Source organism: Oncorhynchus kisutch, unplaced genomic scaffold (assembly GCF_002021735.2).
Source record: "Oncorhynchus kisutch isolate 150728-3 unplaced genomic scaffold, Okis_V2 scaffold798, whole genome shotgun sequence".
In the NCBI taxonomy this organism is placed as follows: Eukaryota; Metazoa; Chordata; class Actinopteri; order Salmoniformes; family Salmonidae; genus Oncorhynchus; species Oncorhynchus kisutch.
Genome location: NW_022262743.1, coordinates 42,849 through 62,500, shown reverse-complemented (window position 1 = coordinate 62,500; position 19,652 = coordinate 42,849). Strand labels below are relative to the sequence as shown.

The following is a 19,652-nucleotide window of genomic DNA, read 5'->3' as shown; positions in this document are numbered from 1 at the left end:
CTCTCTCTCTCTCTCCTCTCTCCCTCTCTGTCTCTCTCTCTCTCTCCTCTGTCTCTCTCTCTCTCCTCTCTCTCTCTCTCTCTCTGTCTCTCTCTTCTCTCCATTGAGTTGCAGTGTAATTGATCCTATAATGTTGCACCAAAAAGGCAGCTGTTGTCTTCTCCCAAGAGGCTCTCTCCTTGCAAGATGGTCTTTTGATTAAGCCTTTATCTTCTGAACGGCACCCTATTCCCTACATAGTGCACTACTTTTGACCAGAGCCCTATTCCCTACATAGTGCACTACTTTTGACCAGAGCCCTATGAGATTCCCTATGGGCTCTGATTGATAGGACTGCCTACATAGGGAATATGTTGCTATTAACGTGGTGCTATTAATATTATCATTGCCAATGAATAGAAAATCACTTGTGTTGTGTCTGTTACTGGTCCCTTTGTTTCTAAACATATTCACCTCAGTCATTCTTGAAGGACCGAATGTTGACTGACATTATATGGATCAGAGCTCCATTCAAATATTTAGAGAAAGAATGACAAGGAAGTGGCTTTTAAAATGCTAAACGTTGGAAAAATAAACAAGCAAGCACAACAACAGGGCATCGTGGGGTGTAATCATTAGTGCACACAGTAGCAAACAGTTGCAAAGAAAAGAAGAGTTTCTATTGGACAAATTCAGATAGGTTCCTCCCTGTTGGGTCCCTCTGTTTGGTTCCTGGTAATTATACCCATGGTCTCATTAGAATATGTAAAAATACACTCACACAGACACAGACACACACACACACACAGACACAGACACACACACACACACACACACACACACACACACACACACACACACACACACACACACACACACACACACACACACACACACACACACACACACACACACACACACACACACACAACACACACACACCGAGAGACAACAGTCCATACCTGGACAGAGGGCGATGTTGCAGAGTTTGCTCTGGGTCTCAGGCCCGTCACAGGCTCTCCCTCCATGTTGGGGCGGGGCACACATCCTGTTCCTAGTGCGGTGGCCACGCCCACACGTAAATGAACACAGGCTCCATGGTGACCACTCCTCCCAGACGCCATGCACTGTAGGACATAGGGCAGAGGTCAGAGGTTAGGGGTCAAGTATAAGGTTTCAACTATATTATCCCAGGGAAAAATTTAGTTTTGCAGCAAGATCATGGTACACAACAGACATAAAATAGACAGTTTAATTGCTGTCGCTGTTTCTGCCACGTGACACGATTTGATCAATAATTATCAGCAAAACAGAAAGCACATATATGTAGTCCAACCAGTGAGCTTTACCCTGAACTACCACAAAGTAGTAATCATGGGGTCGTGGAACCATGTGGGGCTTCCATCTTTAGGAAATGAAATGAGTTTGACCTAACAGTACTCCTGTGTAGTGATTCATATCCACATACTGCTTACTGATCTGCCAAGCAGAAGTACTGGCTTACAAAGAACAACATAGTATTTCTAGAAAATGGCCGACATCTAATACTGTGTCAGGCTAGACTGTTTGGCGCTTCTTAGAACTGTCTCAGAATGTCTTCTCTGTCACCTGGGATAAAACATAATCTGGTCACCGGTGTGTTAAGAGTGCCAAGTTATCCTGCCAAGTGGTATATCCCTTCTTCAACGACTCTGATTGCTTCATGAGAACGCAAATCCCGCTCAAACATTGTTAATTAAAATCAAAGTCCCAATCGCACAAGAGAAAGAGAGAGAGAGAGAGAGAGAGAGAGAGAGAGAGAGAGAGAGGAGAGAGAGAGAGAGAGAGAGAGAGAGAGAGAGAGAGAGAGAGAGAGAGAGAGAGAGAGAGAGAGAGAGAGAGAGAGAGAGACAGTGGGATGGATGGGGAGAGTGTATCTCTTCTGTGAAGGATCAACACCATATTCTAGGATCACAAAGTCAGTCTTATAATGAAGAGCTTTTATCAGATAGGACTCCCGAGTGGTCCTGAGTGGTGCTGCGGTCTAAGGCACTGCATCTCAGTGCAAGAGGCATCACTACAGACCCTGGTTCGATTCCAGGCTGTATCACAACCGGCTGGGATTGGGAGTCCCATAGGGCGGAGCACAGTTGGCCTAGCGTTGTCCGGGTTTAGCAGGGGTAGACTGTTTCTGTAAATAAGAATTTGTTCTTATTAACTGAATTGCCTAGTTGAATAAATAATAATCAGGCAAGGCTGGAGTTCTTTAGTTCAGTTAGAGATATAATCAGAGTACAGGTTGAGCTACAAGTCTGGCCCTGTGTTCCAAATGGCTCCCTATATAGTGCACTACTTTTGACCAAATGGCACCCTATTCCCTACGTAGCGCACTCCTTTTGATCAGGGCACTATGGGCCCTTGTCAAAAGTAACGCACTATATAGGAAATTGGTTGCCATTTGGGATGCACACTGTGCCTCCTTCCTTATTAAAGGACATATAATTTAAATCAGTGTTGGAACAGTGAACAAACCTTCTCTGCAGTGAAATAAACTATTTACAACTGAAAAGAAAGGTGGAATTATGTAAGACTTTATTTGGGGCCGTTTGCAACAAATTGGTATTAAAATACCATCTCTAAATATGGTAACGTTGCATTTGAATAGTAGCTCTAGTAGTGAACTCCTAGTGAGGATTGATATGAGACAAACTGCTCCACAGCAGATTTGTTGGCATTTTATTGTTTTGAAATGTATAGGAATGAAGGATCTAGGTAATGTTGTAATGTTGTCAGTCTGGTGTAGAAGGATTGTTCTATTCAGTTATATCACCATCACCAGCTGGGTGTTCTGTGTGCAAGGACTTTCCAATATTCGTTTTATTTCCTGCTGTGTAGCAGTGACACTTTACTTGAAAGAGACCGACATAAGGACTTCCTAACATGTTCATAAGACATACATAACGCATTAATAAGCAGTTGACTTTCTAAATGCTCAAATCAACTTCCATCACCAACCACCCGTTTATTTATCTGGTTTTCCTCTGTGTCAAATTCTAAACGTTTAACAGTCTTTCAAATCATTCTTTGTTTGGTTTCATTCTTGAATCATTTGAAAGGAGGAAGTTGTTTTGACTTGTCCTGCACCGCTCCTTCCTCTGCATGTTCTTGCCATGTTTCCTTTTAAACTCTCATCATATTGTTCTGTATTTTCTTCTGTGCAAAAAAACCCACAAGTTGATATTTGCCTTGTCTTGTGGTTGTTGACATAAGCAGTTATGAATGCAGCCAGTATGTATAGGTTATGAATGTGTTATAAGGTCCTTGTGTCGTGCCCTTCAAGGAAAATGTTCCCTGCATGTATTTCTGTCCTTGAAAACTATTTGACTCAGACAAACACAGATTTCAATATTTCGGCTGTCGATTTGACAACATTACTGGCCTGAAACAACGGCACATTACTTCCAGAGAAAAAGACAGTTTAGCCCATTAGCCTGCTGCCAAAGTCTCACCAAGGGGGAAATAATGGATTATTTATCCTTTCTGGTTCTCTTATTCTTCATTTCAATCCAGGGGGACACCTGGGGTATATGGCTCTGTAGGCTGACTGCTTCAATTATTGTTTCTGAATGGAAGTTCAGCAAGCTACCAGAGCTTGTTGGGTCAGTTCAGCTAGCTACCAGAGCTTGTTGGGTCAGTTCAGCTAGCCACCAGAGCTTGTTGGGTCAGTTCAGCTAGCTACCAGAGCTTGTTGGGTCAGTTCAGCTAGCTACCAGAGCTTGTTGGGTCAGTTCAGCTAGCTACCAGAGCTTGTTGGGTCAGTTCAGCTAGCTACCAGAGCTTGTTGGGTCAGTTCAGCTAGCTACCAGAGCTTGTTGGGTCAGTTCAGCAAGCTACCAGAGCTTGTTGGGTCAGTTCAGCTAGCTACCAGAGCTTGTTGGTCAGTTCAGCTAGCTACCAGAGCTTGTTGGGTCAGTTCAGCTAGCTACCAGAGCTTGTTGGGTCAGTTCAGCTAGCCACCAGAGCTTGTTGGTCAGTTCAGCTAGCTACCAAAGCTGGTCAGGTACGAAATGGTAAATGAAAACGGTATGGAATAATGTCTTGCCCTCTTGTCTGACCCTTGAGAAAACTGCCAACCCTACACTTAGTCATGACACATCTTAATGTGGACTACGTCTGACTAAATGTCAGAGAGCTGCTCGCATGAATTTCTGATTAGCTGATGGGGGTGAAACCTTTTATAGGACTTTGTGCCTAAATGTAATTTCAGAGACACTTTCCGCCACATAGAAGAATGGCTCCTAAAATTCCCTGCAAATCAACAGATGGAAAAGACACTAACATTAGTATGACAGCTGCTGTTGAACACATGGATATCTACATACAGTAGACACACACATAAGATGGGTCTCGTCTCCACAATTCAGAAGGTAATACATCTTCTAGAGCCACATTCAATCATAATTCACCAAGAATAACCAATGACTGTCTTGTGTAGGGGAATGTTGTGTTTATAAGAAAATACCTCGACCTTCTGCCAAAAAACGCAACCCCTGTCAACAGTGTAAGACGTTATGACATTCTAAAGACCCCAGAGGAGCAAAATACATCGACTGGACCAACAACCCGAAAATATTAGGTACCAGACTAAGTATGCAGAAATCTAGGCAACATTTCATCAACTCAACTACAGTAACAGCCTACATACATACATATGTAAAGATACTGCAATATATATATACAAATATACCACTAACCTTGACCTTCAAGAATACACACTGAACCCTGGAGACACAAACCAGAATCTACAATTCCCTAATCTTCATAACATGCAAAACTACAGAACTACATCACTGTCAATCATTTCAGGAGCTGTGGTGAAATGACTTATCATTATATGGGAAGAGATGGATAACATAGACAGCACTTCTGAAAAACACTGTGACATGCACAAAGAGAAGAAAGCATCACCAGATAATAGATGGCTAACAATAATAATAATAATAATAATAATACATTAAATAAGAATATTAAGTAATACGAATATAACCAAATAGACTAGTTAAAAGGTCAAACTAAACAGTAACAAAAACATTGGTTTGATGGTCAATTCAAAGCAAGCACAACAATGCACACATAGAAAAATGAAGGGTGAAGGAGAAAGACGTTATAACAAGGAAAGTAATAATGCTGCAGCTATTACTACCTGGACAGGGGACAGTGTTATTGCAAACCCTTGACTCTCTTAAAGGGCCGCTGCAGTGTGTTCCGTATGGTGAACCACATGTTCTTGTTCGCACCTGCGACCCTTGGCCGCATGAAACTGAGCATGAGCTCCACTGGGACCACTCCTCTGCACCAGATTCACCTGTGTAGAGGGAGAAGGGTGACACCAGTTAAATGCAGCAACACGGTCACATGATCAACCCAGGGGGTGGGGCTACAGGGGGTGGGGCTTCAATGTAGAGCAATGGGGGAGGAGTTATTCTAAACCCGAAGCTACGTTAATGGGGAGGGATATTAACCTAGTTAACTTTAATATTGAACTAAATAGACATGTTTTACCTTTATGTGATCTTTGATAAATGATTAATAAGAGAGAAGACCACGACTCTGTTGGTCATTGGCCCCATTTCTCTTGATCCAGTTCCTTTGATTTCCCATTCATCATTTTGTAAGTGTTGTTGTATTGTGATTGAAGGGAACAAGAACCTTTATGACTAGTAATTGGTCAAAAAGCTGTTTGTTCAAAAACCTTGTCTGGCTCCCATGTAGAAGAACAACATCTTATTGTGTCATAGTAAAGTACAAATGGTTTGGAGGAAGTGTACAGATGGATCATAGTAAAGTACGAATTGTTTGGAGGAACTGTACTGATGGATCATAGTAAAAGTCCCAAATGGTTTGGAGGAACTGTACAGATGGATCATAGTAAAAGTCCCAAATGGTTTGGAGGAACTGTACAGATCGAGAATAATACAGTCCCAAATGGTTTGGAGGAACTGTACAGATGGATCATAGTAAAAGTCCCAAATGGTTTGGAGGAACTGTACAGATGGATCATAGTAAAAGTCCCAAATGGTTTGGAGGAACTGTACAGATGGATCATAGTAAAAGTCCCAAATGGTTTGGAGGAACTGTACAGATGGATCATAGTAAAAGTCCCAAATGGTTTGGAGGAACTGTACAGATGGATCATAGTAAAAGTCCCAAATGGTTTGAAGGAATTGTACAGATGGATCATAGTAAAAGTCCCAAATGGTTTGGAGGAAGTGTACAGATGGATCATAGTAAAGTACAAATGGTTTGGAGGAAGTGTACAGATGGATCATAGTAAAGTCCCAAATGGTTTGGAGGAACTGTACAGGTCGAGAATAATAAAGTCCCAAATGGTTTGGAGGAAGTATACAGATAGATCATAGTAAAGTCCCAAATGGTTTGGAGGAAGTGTACAGATGGATCATAGTAAAAGTCCCAAATGGTTTGGAGGAACTGTACAGATCGAGAATAATAAAGTCCCAAATGGTTTGGAGGAAGTATACAGATAGATCATAGTAAAGTCCCAAATGGTTTGGAGGAACTGTACAGATGGATCATAGTAAAAGTCCCAAATGGTTTGGAGGAACTGTACAGATCGAGAATAATACAGTCCCAAATGGTTTGGAGGAACTGTACAGATGGATCATAGTAAAAGTCCCAAATGGTTTGGAGGAACTATACAGATGGATCATAGTAAAAGTCCCAAATGGTTTGGAGGAACTGTACAGATGGATCATAATTGACACTAAGCATTTGTCAGATTTAGTCTGAAGGACATTTATTCAAAGATCACAGCAAAGCTCCACATCACAGGCCCCAGTGTTACTTCTGATCACATTAAGGGATTCGGCCATTTACCTGACTAAAAGGTGTTACATCTTACATTTCATCTTCATCTTTCATACTGACACATGCATCAATAAAACCAAATGAAATGTTTCAAAAAGCTCTAGAAAATGTAAAAGAACATGGTTGCATGCAAGAAGGACATCTACTAGTGAAATAAAAGTTCAACTTGAATGGAGAGTTAATAAATGAGAAGTCTAGAGTATGGATCCCACAGCAGTGTTACAGCACTACAGTCTACAGTGCAGTTTCCTTGACAACCAGAGAGGATCTAACTCCAATGCATATTAATTAGTGTTTGATCACAATTTGTGAAAACATTTTTTTTTTAATTGCCCGTTTATATTTTTCTTAAGAGTACGAGGGAAACGAGAAGGAAGAAAAACTCCCCTTTTCATTTTATTCAGAAGATCACAGCTTGTTGCATGGAGCTTGTTGCATGGAAATAACATTCACAGTGCCAGTTTGCATGGGGTTCATAAAATACTATTTTTCCAAACAGCAGAATGTGACAAAAGGTCTGCTGGTGTGTCACACTCTTATTATGACGTGTTTTAACTGTTGCTACTGAATATTTAAATGTACACTAGTCAACTGTCCCTAGAACCATACAGTTAAATAAAAAGGTTGTTTCTAGAACCTAAAAGGATTCTTCAGCTGTCCCCATATGAGAACCCTTTGAAGAACATTTTTGGTTCCATTTTCGACAGAGGGTTCTACATGGAACTCAAAAGGGCTCTACCTGGAACCAAAAAGGGTTCTACCTGGAATCAAGAAGGGGTATCCTATGGGGACAGCCAAAGAACCCTTTTGGAACCCTTCTTTCTAGGAGTGTATACCAAGTATACCAGTTTAATTCTCAGAGGTACAACTTCATACACTGATTGTATATAAACACATGTGGAGTGAATTTGCTTATGTGTGTGCCGTTGGGTGGTAATTCCCAATGACAAAAGCATTGCCTTATGGACAGTGAATGTCCACAATGCATCAGTATGTCCTGGGTGAGGCCTTTCAATACAAAAAATATGATCATGTCACAAATCCAAAAAGCCATGAAATGCTGAATAAATGGAATAAATGCTAACCTTGGTTACGCTAACACCCTTGGCATTGAGCTAAGTAGGTAGGGTGAATAGAATAATCCAAGATAGCTTAGTTGTGTGTTAGAAAGCAAGAAGACAACGTTCAAATATTTTGATTACAGTTTAAGATGTACGTGTGATGTTCAATTTCAACGAGGCTTTATTTGCATAAGAGATTTGGAAATTTCAGCTCGGAATACATTTATATGTAATTGAAATCTTATGAAGATTTCCTCTGTATTGCATCACTAAGCTGCAGTATAATAGGACTGATATAGATTGATTCAACCCAATAGGGATATACTGTAAACCCTATTATATATAATTGGTCTGATCAGAATTATAATATACTTTGAAAGGTGGATCAATTGGTAAGATGAAGAAGTACAGGGAGAGTCAATTAGGCAATCTAAGAATGGAAGAACTGAAGAGCAAAGTGATGGGGTCCATAAGAGATAAATAACACACTCCCACAGCGTGTTGGAATGGAGACATGCTGTTAGGATTTAGTAAACAACTAAATGGATTTGCAAATTAAAATGAAAGTAAGGCAGGTGTGTTGATCAATGTCACAGATTTAAAAGTAACAACAAATGAGATGAAATTGGGTTAAAAAAGTAATTAATTAAAAGCCAAACAAACAATTAGCGGAACCCAGAAACATGTATTTATTTAAACGGAATTAGAAAGAAGAAAAGGGAAAAAGAAAAACCAGAATATTCTTTATTTCAGTCCATTTGGATTGAGCCTAGAAACCCTTTATGTGGATCTGGAGCAGCAATAAAGTTGCTTTTCAATTCATTTCTATCCTCCTGCAATTTTAGAATGGATACAATCATCACTATATTTTAGTATATTCGACTGGTTTATGTTAAGATTTTTGTTTATCTTACATTTATCATTATTTATGAAACCCATTTTTTTTATTCAGTATGCGTTTCACTCTTGCCGAAGGCAGTAGGAGTTGTCGATGAAGGACATTTTTCAAATGTTATTAGGCACATTTTTAAGGATATTATTTACTGTGACAGGGCACAATTTTACCTAGCCTTTAATATTTGAGAAACGAGTAATGCACTTGCCAACTCGCTGTGTAACAACAAATGAACAGAGACCCAGGGAGCCCAATTCTAGTTGTTATTCTAAGTAAATACTCAAAGGGAAAAGGAACATTTGACTAGTGGGTTTTAATGTGAATAGCAACAGAAGAAGGAGGAGGTAGTAGGAGGTTAATAAGATACAGAAACATTGTCACCTAAAAGGTGCAGCAGAAGAAAGAGCATGCAAGTGACCTAGATGACATTACGTTTATAGTTAACAAAATAAAAGGTGAAGGAAACATAACTATTGTATTACCAGTTTGTGCCATAAATTTAGCAGATTCAGCTTGCTCCTGCAGGGCCTTTGTGTCAAAGACTGATCTGGGCCGCTGACTTTTTACAGTATGTTCGCCGATCATTCCATATTCTAGAGACAAAATAGAGGTTCAATGAAAGCTAGGCTTTAACAGTAGGAATCTTCCAGAGACATAAAATAAAAGGTATTACAAACTGTTTTTCAACGATAGATGCGTAGTAGAAAAACTGCAGTACTGTACATGGCTAGAAACAAAGATCATACAAGAGTAAATATGGAGATATATATTTAACTTGTCATTTTAACTTTAAAGCATAAGAAGAAACAATGCATCGTATTTATAACGAACGTGGGTGAGTTGGGAGGAGTATTAATTGACTTTAAAAGCACAGCTTAAGACACATAGCAAACATGCAAATTTAATAAGACACTATTACTTCGCATAGTCCCTCAAGCCCCACCCCCTCCCTCCCAACCCCTACCACCCCCAAACCACCCCCCAAGAAAAAACAAAAACAAAATGAAAGTAAAAATGTGTAAGCTATCTGGAAGCCACAGAGGAGGGGGTCAGGGTCATGAACATAACATGATACTATTGATCCACAGTTTCTTTAACAGATTCCAGACATTTTGTTTTTGTAATTAGTTGAGCTCAGTAGAATAATTGTCCATCCCAAATGGCACCATATTCCCTACATAGTTCCCTATGGGCCCTGGTCAATACTGGTGCACTATGTAGGTGATAGGGTGCCATTTTGGACACAGACTATGAGTCTAGGAAATCACTTTATAATAATTTAACATCATAAGTTCTATGAACTGACACATGTATTCTGAGCTGTCTGATTATAAGTGTTACTCCCTTTGTTGTTGTCCATTAATACATGGGTGATGCAACATGTTTGGCCGCATAGATTTTTAGTCCCGGTGAAGGGGTGTAACAAATTTCGCAACAAATGTCATTTTTTTATTCAAAAACTTGACTAGCATGCCGACGCAAAGATAGAGTGTGTGTTTTCTTCAATCCGTTTGGAGTAGTATGCACTGCAGGTGATATGTGTTACACGACAGACACCTCACATGGCAGGTGTGTGTTAGTACTGTGGAGTAAACCATACATACATCATCGTCTGTGAGGATGTTTGGGGGCATATTGTCTGGAGTAGCGAGGATGTTTGGGGGCATATTGTCTGGAGTAGCGAGGATGTTTGGGGGCATATTGTCTGGAGTAGTGAGGATGTTTGGCGTCATATTGTCTGGAGTAGTGAGGATGTTTGGGTGCATATTGTCTGGAGTAGTGACGATGTTTGGGGGCATATTGTCTGGAGTAGCGAGGATGTTTGGGGGCATATTGTCTGGAGTAGTGAGGATGTTTGGGGGCATATTGTCTGGAGTAGTGAGGATGTTTGGCGTCATATTGTCTGGAGTAGTGAGGATGTTTGGCGTCATATTGTCTGGAGTAGTGAGGATGTTTGGGGGCATATTGTCTGGAGTAGTGAGGATGTTTGGGGGCATATTGTCTGGAGTAGTGACGATGTTTGGGGGCATATTGTCTGGAGTAGTGAGGATGTTTGGCGTCATATTGTCTGGAGTAGTGACGATGTTTGGGGGCATATTGTCTGGAGTAGTGAGGATGTTTGGGGTCATATTGTCTGGAGTAGTGAGGATGTTTGGGGGCATATTGTCTGGAGTAGTGAGGATGTTTGGGGTTATATTGTCTGGAGTAGCGAGGATGTTTGGGGGCATATTGTCTGGAGTAGTGAGGATGTTTGGGGGCATATTGTCTGGAGTAGCGAGGATGTTTGGGGGCATATTGTCTGGAGTAGTGAGGATGTTTGGGGGCATATTGTCTGGAGTAGTGAGGATGTTTGGGGGCATATTGTCTGCAGTCTCAGATCTGATGCTGTATTTCTCCCAGTAGGTAATGTACTGTATGTGTGATGGGTATGGGTGGGCAGTGTCAAAGAGGAGAGAGGCACAATGACTAGAACTAAGTACCAGTACAACACAGCCATGCTTTTGATACTAATCGGGAATCACAACAGAACCAGCATTAATCCAACACCAAGAACCACTGAGTATTGGAAAACCCATACAAAGAACTCCTTTCAGACTACTAAGCCGAGCCAAGCTGTGCTGTACTGTGCTGGCCTGGTACTCATCCTGGTTACTCATCTTGCCATCACCATAGCTGATGGAACCGTGCTGGAAAGGACAATGTGAGGGGGAAATACCAGAACCAGCAGAGTAAGGTTCAGGTAGGCAAGGTATTGTGAAAGAGCATAGGTTTCCAAATCTGGTTCATATTACTGTTCTGATGAGGTGGCCATTAGTAGACGTTGTACTGAAACCAGTCATTGGCAGAAGGTAACCTGGAGAGTTAATAACCGGGACGTGATTGTCATCACGATGATTCATGATCACCGCTATACACTAGGACATGTCACATACATAATGTAGATGTTCCTGATCTCTCAATGCTGTCTTAAATGGTCTCTGACACATTTCTAAAGACCCAGGAAGGAACATTGATGGGGAATGTTGCCCTTGACTTGAATCAAGTGGGTGAAACAGCTTTATGTGGGTGTATGTTTTCCCTGGCAGCTTGACTGCATCCTCCTGTTCCAACCTGTTTGATTCCATTTCAATAAACACATTATGAAGTAGGACTCATCGTGGGTTGCTAAGGGTATTCTGGACAACATCCATCATCTTTAAAGACAGCTAGAATATTAAGGCACCTTGAGGTAATGTTCTAGCCTTTAGCAGAACACATTCTACCTCAACAGGTTATACTATGGGACGCTGTTAATACAATGAAATCAAAGTTATTTCAGTAGCACTACAGCATAACCTCATTTTTAGACCGGTGACTCGATTATATCATTCAATTCAATTCACTTGTAATTAACCCCAAAATCACCTAACACTTGGGGAAAAATCCTCACAATAAACTCTTGACTTCGTAAAGAACTACTTTTAGCGTTCTTGCATTTCGAGTTCTTGATCTCTCTGTTTTTAATAATTGTGTATCATTTATTTATTTTTTTATTTTACCTTTATTTAACCAGGTAGGCAAGTTGAGAACAAGTTCTCATTTACAATTGCGACCTGGCCAAGATAAAGCAAAAATCATGTCAATCAGGAACAAACATGATGATGTATTTTTACTGTCTCACATTTCTTTCTTGTGATGGCTTTTTGTGATGGGACATTCTGTTAATATGATGACGAGTAGAAGAAACAAGACTGTGTGTGTGTGTGTGTGTGTGTGTGTGTGTGTGTGTGTGTGTGAGCTCCAATGCCTCGTCAAAACCACATCACATCAATGGTTGTCAAAGAGTCTTGGTACGATGGACTGAACCACATCTCAGGAGAAGGAGATGGTCCCCACACACAATGTACTGAGTTACCTCTGGTGATGAATGGTGATAGTCACTATCTAGATTAAAGTCTGACCAGACCAGGCCAGACACCTAGCTGTCGGGACATTGTCCCAGATACTTGATGGGAATAGATCGACCTCTCTCTCTCTCTCTCTCTCTCTCTCTCTCTCTCTCTCTCTCTCTCTCTCTCTCTCTCTCTCTCTCTCTCTCTCTCTCTCTCTCTCTCTCTCTCTCTCTCTCTCTCTCTCTCTCTCTCTCTCTCTCTCTCTCTCTCTCTCTCTCTCTCTCTTCCTGTCTCTCTCTTCCTGTCTCTCTCTCCCCCTCTCTCTCTCCCTCTCTCCCTCTCTCTCTCTCTCTCTCTCTCCCTCTCTCTCTCTCTGCGCCTTACTCAGACAATAACCCTATTCCGAAAAAGCAATGGACTGAGCCATCTTTTGCACCCACAGCTTACAGATGATGATGTGTTGCTTGTAGATTTATACGGTATTATATATAGTGAAAGGCTAGCAGTGCATCATTACAGTCCAGGTAGGTAGGGGAGAGCGAATGGAGCAGAGCAGAGCGGAGCCCAAAGCAAAAACAGGGTACCATGGAAATGTGGTGCAACATAAGCACAATGAGGTAAAATGGATGAGCAGGCGCTGCACAGCAGTCAAGGTCCAAGCTATTCAAAAGGCTATTCAAAAAAACATTACATTGATGCCTGTGCTTAAAGGGCTGGATCAGACAAATGACAATTTAACCTTGTTTATGGATAACTACCAAATAATCTGTGGATCTGCAGTATGGGGTCAGTGACCCAAAATATGGCTTAGTAGTGTATTTAACATTATCATTGTTGCATGGAAACGGATGGGAGTGGATGGATCTTTCTGTTAGCATTCTTCAGGTAGCTCACCTACATCGACTCACTTCAAACCGTGTTGTACAGCAACGTGCTGCCTTTTAAGGTTGTATGTATTTACACCATTTTCAACACTGTCGCTATTAGCTAGGGGTCAAAGTACTTTGAAAAGAAGCAGGTTTGTTATTTATAGCCTGGCATATACTGTACAATGGTAGAGAAATCATTATACGCCTACAAAGATTTCTATTCCCAAAGTCAATAATGACCGAATAGCATGATGACATCTTAACATCCACCACAGAATACAATACATTCATGAGCCAAGTGCCAGCAAAAGAGAAGTACTGTCATGAAGAAAAGACAAACCCTCACACAGAGATGGTGATGGCTGGGAATGCTGTTTGCTCAAATATTCCACTTAAATCTGTCTTCAATATTGCACAGCAGACCTGGGTTCAAGTACTATTTGAAAACATTTCAGACACTTCATCTCTGCTTGACTGAGTTGGCCTGGCTTAATGGACCAACGGAATAGTCCCAAAACTGCAAACCTCACCCACCTAGCCCCCAAAGGCAAAGGCAAATGCTGAAAGTATTTTCGAAAGATTTCAAATAGTATTTAAACCCAGGTCTGCTGTACAATAAGTAATCTGTTACCTGATTTCACATGCAAATCCCTAGTAGCAACTGAAGGTTAACCTCAATGACATGAACAGACTGGCAAAGCATGGTGTGTTTCCCAAATGGCAACCTATTCCCTATATAGTGCATTTCTTTTGACCAGAACCCTTTGGTACACTAAATGGAGAAAAGGGTCCCATTTGGGACACAGCCATGGTTTACAGTCCTGAAGATGGTACAGCACAACATTACAGTTGTTACTGTCTGCGTCCATTAATAGAAGGGGTGGGAGGAGAGACGGAAGAAGTGCTGACCAGGGGATATGTTTATGGTGGGTCTCAGTCAGGACAGTATCTTATAATGTAGGTGTGACTGTGCTATGAAGATACATCTGTACTGTATACAGGGAGATGATTGGGTGGCATTCAAGGACAACCCCTCACCTTTAATATTGCAGATAGGTTGTGGCTTACATCAATTGTCTGCATCATTTCCAATCCCCATATATTTGGGGGGGGGGGGGGGGGTAAATATACATATCATAAATATATATATATATATATTTAAATATATTTTGCTTTATTATTTTCCCCTAACCCTACCACCCTTCCCCTAACCCTACCACCCCTCCCCTAACCCTACCACCCCTCCCCTAACCCTACCACCCCTCCCCTAACCCTACCACCCCTCCCCTAACCCTACCACCCCTCCCCTAACCCTACCACCCCTCCCCTAATTGGAGTAAACTAATAGACAACAACACTTAGACTTCTACTTCCTGCTTATACATACTATATACATTTTACTGACAGTATATGTTACACTAGTTATCTTTTGTTTGTTTTTAGTCCCATCCTTCAGCTCCCCTCAACCCCTCCCATCTATCTCTGAACACCATCCAGTCCCATCCTTCAGCTCCCCTCAACCCCTCCCATCTATCTCTGAACACCATCCAGTCCCATCCTTCAGCTCCCCTCAACCCCTCCCATCTATCTCTGAACACCATCCAGTCCCATCCTTCAGCTCCCCTCAACCCCTCCCATCTATCTCTGAACACCATCCAGTCCCATCCTTAAGCTCCCCTCAACCCCTCCCATCTATCTCTGAACACCATCCAGTCCCATCCTTCAGCTCCCCTCAACCTCTCCCATCTATCTCTGAACACCATCCAGTCCCATCCTTCAGCTCCCTCAACCCCTCCCATCTATCTCTGAACACCATCCAGTCCCATCCTTCAGCTCCCCTCAACTCCTCCCATCTATCTCTGAACACCATCCAGTCCCATCCTTCAGCTCCACTCAACCCCTCCCATCTATCTCTGAACACCATCCAGTCCCATCCTTCAGCTCCACTCAACCCCTACCATCTATCTCTGAACACCATCCAGTCCCATCCTTCAGCTCCCCTCAACCCTTCCCATCTATCTCTGAACACCATCCAGTCCCATCCTTCAGCTCCCCTCAACCCTTCCCATCTATCTCTGAACACCATCCAGTCCCATCCTTCAGCTCCCCTCAACCCCTCCCATCTATCTCTGAACACCATCCAGTCCCATCCTTCAGCTCCCCTCAACCCCTCCCATCTATCTCTGAACACCATCCAGTCCCATCCTTCAGCTCCCCTCAACCCCTCCCATCTATCTCTGAACACCATCCAGTCCCATCCTTAAGCTCCCCTCAACCCCTCCCATCTATCTCTGAACACCATCCAGTCCCATCCTTCAGCTCCCCTCAACCTCTCCCATCTATCTCTGAACACCATCCAGTCCCATCCTTCAGCTCCCTCAACCCCTCCCATCTATCTCTGAACACCATCCAGTCCCATCCTTCAGCTCCCCTCAACCCTTCCCATCTATCTCTGAACACCATCCAGTCCCATCCTTCAGCTCCCCTCAACCCCTCCCATCTATCTCTGAACACCATCCAGTCCCATCCTTCAGCTCCCCTCAACCCTTCCCATCTATCTCTGAACACCATCCAGTCCCATCCTTCAGCTCCCCTCAACCCTTCCCATCTATCTCTGAACACCATCCAGTCCCATCCTTCAGCTCCCCTCAACCCCTCCCATCTATCTCTGAACACCATCCAGTCCCATCCTTCAGCTCCCCTCAACCCTTCCCATCTATCTCTGAACACCATCCAGTCCCATCCTTCAGCTCCCCTCAACCCTTCCCATCTATCTCTGAACACCATCCAGTCCCATCCTTCAGCTCCCCTCAACCCCTCCCATCTATCTCTGAACACCATCCAGTCCCATCCTTCAGCTCCACTCAACCCCTCCCATCTATCTCTGAACACCATCCAGTCCCATCCTTCAGCTCCCCTCAACCCCTCCCATCTATCTCTGAACACCATCCAGTCCCATCCTTCAGCTCCCCTCAACCCTTCCCATCTATCTCTGAACACCATCCAGTCCCATCCTTCAGCTCTACTCAACCCCTCCCATCTAACTCTGAATACCATCCAGTCCCATCCTTCAGCTCCACTCAACCCCTCCCATCTATCTCTGAACACCATCCAGTCCCATCCTTCAGCTCCCCTCAACCCTTCCCATCTATCTCTGAACACCATCCAGTCCCATCCTTCAGCTCCCCTCAACCCCTCCCATCTATCTCTGAACACCATCCAGTCCCATCCTTCAGCTCCCCTCAATTCTTCCCATCTATCTCTGAACACCATCCAGTCCCATCCTTCAGCTCTACTCAACCCTTCCCATCTATCTCTGAACACCATTCAGTTTTGATTTCTATTTGCCATATATTTTTCAACTGTGCTGTTTCACAAAGGTTCTGAACCTATGATCTAATGATTCTGTCTCTTCGCAGCAAAATCTGCAGAGCTGGGATGGGTGTATCCCTCATACTCTGTATACAGTGTAACATTCTATTGGTTGCAAGAATTTTGTATAATTTTAATTGAAAAACTGAATCCAGTGTCATTTTGTGTATCAGTTCATAAATCACATGACATGGTACATCGAAAATCTCTTCCCAACTATTTAGCAATCTGTATGGCACAGCTGTCAATTTTTTGGTACATAAATTAAACTGATATACTTTTTTATTTATCACAATTTCTTTTAACCAATTTTGGTCTTTAATGCAGGGCCGAAAGACAAGTCCCTTACTTTTCCCCCCTTCCACTAGTTGGTTGTAATTTTGGATAGAGCAGACATTTCCATATATTTGTGTTAGCTGCATGTGTGACATTACACCACCAGTCTTCTTTATGAAATAATTTACAAAGATTATACCTTTTTTTAAATGTTCTCCAAAAATATATATTTTTATTAATTAGTATATTTGAGTTTAGCCATAATATTTGTTCTGTCTTTTCTGGTGGATTAACTTCTTTGAGGGGGCGGTATTTTGACGTCCAGATGAATAGGGTGCCCAAAGTAAACTGCCTGCTACTCAGGCCAAGAAGCTAGGATATGCATATCATTTGTAGATTTGGATAGAAAACACTCTAAAGTAATGTATGTGAGTATAACAGAACTCATTTGGCAGGCGAAATCCCAAGGACAAACCATCCAGGAAATGTTTTTTTGAGTTCACTGTGATTTCAATTGTTTTCTATGGGAATCAGGCTCCTGGTTGCAGTTCCTATGGCATCCACTAGATGTCATCAGTCTTTAGAAATTGGTGTATGTTTTTCTTTTGAGTAATGAAGAAGTAGCCCTTTCCTTTCTGGGTGTTGAGCCAAGTGGACTGTTTTGTTTGTGGCGCGCGACCTGGGGCTCGCTCCACTTTCATTTTATCCGCTATTGAACACAGTATATTCCGTCTTAAATTTGATAAATTATTTGCGTTTTAAAATACCTTAAAGTTGGATTAGGAAAGATGTTTGAAATGTTTGGACCAAGCTTACAGGTAGCTTATTAGATCATTTGTAGTCATGTTTGTTCGAGTTGGAACTGATGTTTTTCTGAATCAAACGTGACAAATAAATGGACATTCTGGGGATATAACAACATAATTTATCGAACAAAAGGACCATTTGTGATGTTTATGGGACATTTTGGAGTGCCAACAGAAGAAGATCTTCAAAGGTAAGGCATGAATTATATGAGGCCCAGGGTCTCGAGCTTAATGATGAGTTTGGAGGGTACTATGGTGTTAAATGCTGATCCGTAATTGATGAACAGCATTCTTACATAGGTATTCTTCTTGTCCAGATGGGTTAGGGCAGTGTGCAGTGTGATTGCGATTGTGTCGTCTGTGGACCTATTGGGGTGGTAAGCAAATTGGAGCGGGTCTAGGGTGTCAGGTACGGTGGAGGTGATCTGATCCTTGACTAGTCTCTCAAAGCACTTCATGATGACGGAAGTGAGTGCTATGGGGTGATAGTCATTTAGCTCAGTAACCTTAGATTTCTTGGGAGCAGCAACAATGGTGGCCCTCTTGAAGCATGTGGGAACAGTAGACTGGGATAGGCATTGATTGAATACGTTCGTAAACACACCAGTCAGCTTGTCTGTGCATGCTCTGAGGAGGCGGCAAGGGATGCCGTCTGTGCCGGCAGGCTTGCGAGGGTTGGCCATGGTTGGCCATGGTGAAGGAGAGCCTGCAGGTTTTGATAGCGGGCCGTGTCAGTGGTACTGTATTGTCCTCAAAGCGAGCAAAGAAGTTGTTTAGTTTGTCAGGGAGCAAGACGTTAGTGTCCGCGATGGAGCTAGTTTTCTTTTTGTAATCCATGATTGACTGTAGACCCTGCCACATACGTCTTGTGTCTGAGCCGTTGAATTGCGACTCTACATTGTCTCTATGCTGACATTTAGCTTGTTTGATTGCCTTGCGGAGGGAATAGCTACACTGTTTGTATTTGGTCATGTTTCCAGTCGCCTTGCCCTGATTAAAAGCAGTGGTTTGCGCTTTTAGTTTTGCGCGAATGCTGCCATTAATCCATGGTTTCTGGTTGGGGAAGGTTTTAATAGTCACCGTGGGTACGACATCACCGATGCACTTGCTAATAAACTCACTCACCGAATCAGCGTATACATCAATGTTGTTGTCTGAGGCTATTTGGAACGTATCCCAGTCCACGTGATCAAAGCAATCTTTAAGAATCAGATTGGTCGGACCATCGTTGAACAGACCTGAGCACGGGCGTTTCCTATTTTAATTTCTGTCTATAGACTGGGAACAACAAAATGGAGTCATGGTCAGATTTGCCGAAAGGAGGGCGAGGGAGGGCTGTGTGTGCGTCGCGGAAGTTAGAGTAGCAATGATCCAGAATGCTGCCAGCCCTGGACGCGCATTCGATATGCTGATCAAATTTAGGGAGCCTTGTATTCAGATTAGCTTTGCTAAAATTCCCAGCTACAATAAATACAGCCTCAGGATATGTGGTTTCCAGTTTACATAGAGTCCAATGAAGTTATTTCAGGGCCGTCAAGGTATCTGCTCTCCAAATTCATATTCATTATGTAAATAGGCCTTTTAATTTTGTCTGGCTTGCCATTGCAGATAAAATGGAAAATGTTTTGCTCATTTAATTAAAAAAATAAGTCGCTAGG

At 42.3% G+C, this 19,652-nt stretch overlaps 1 pseudogene; it reads right to left on the bottom strand.

Moving 5' to 3' along the window:
- LOC116362159 (adhesion G protein-coupled receptor B3-like) overlaps positions 1-18,677 on the bottom strand; it is a 105,419-nt pseudogene extending 86,742 nt beyond the window's left edge.
- Positions 18,678-19,652: the final 975 nt, after the last annotated feature.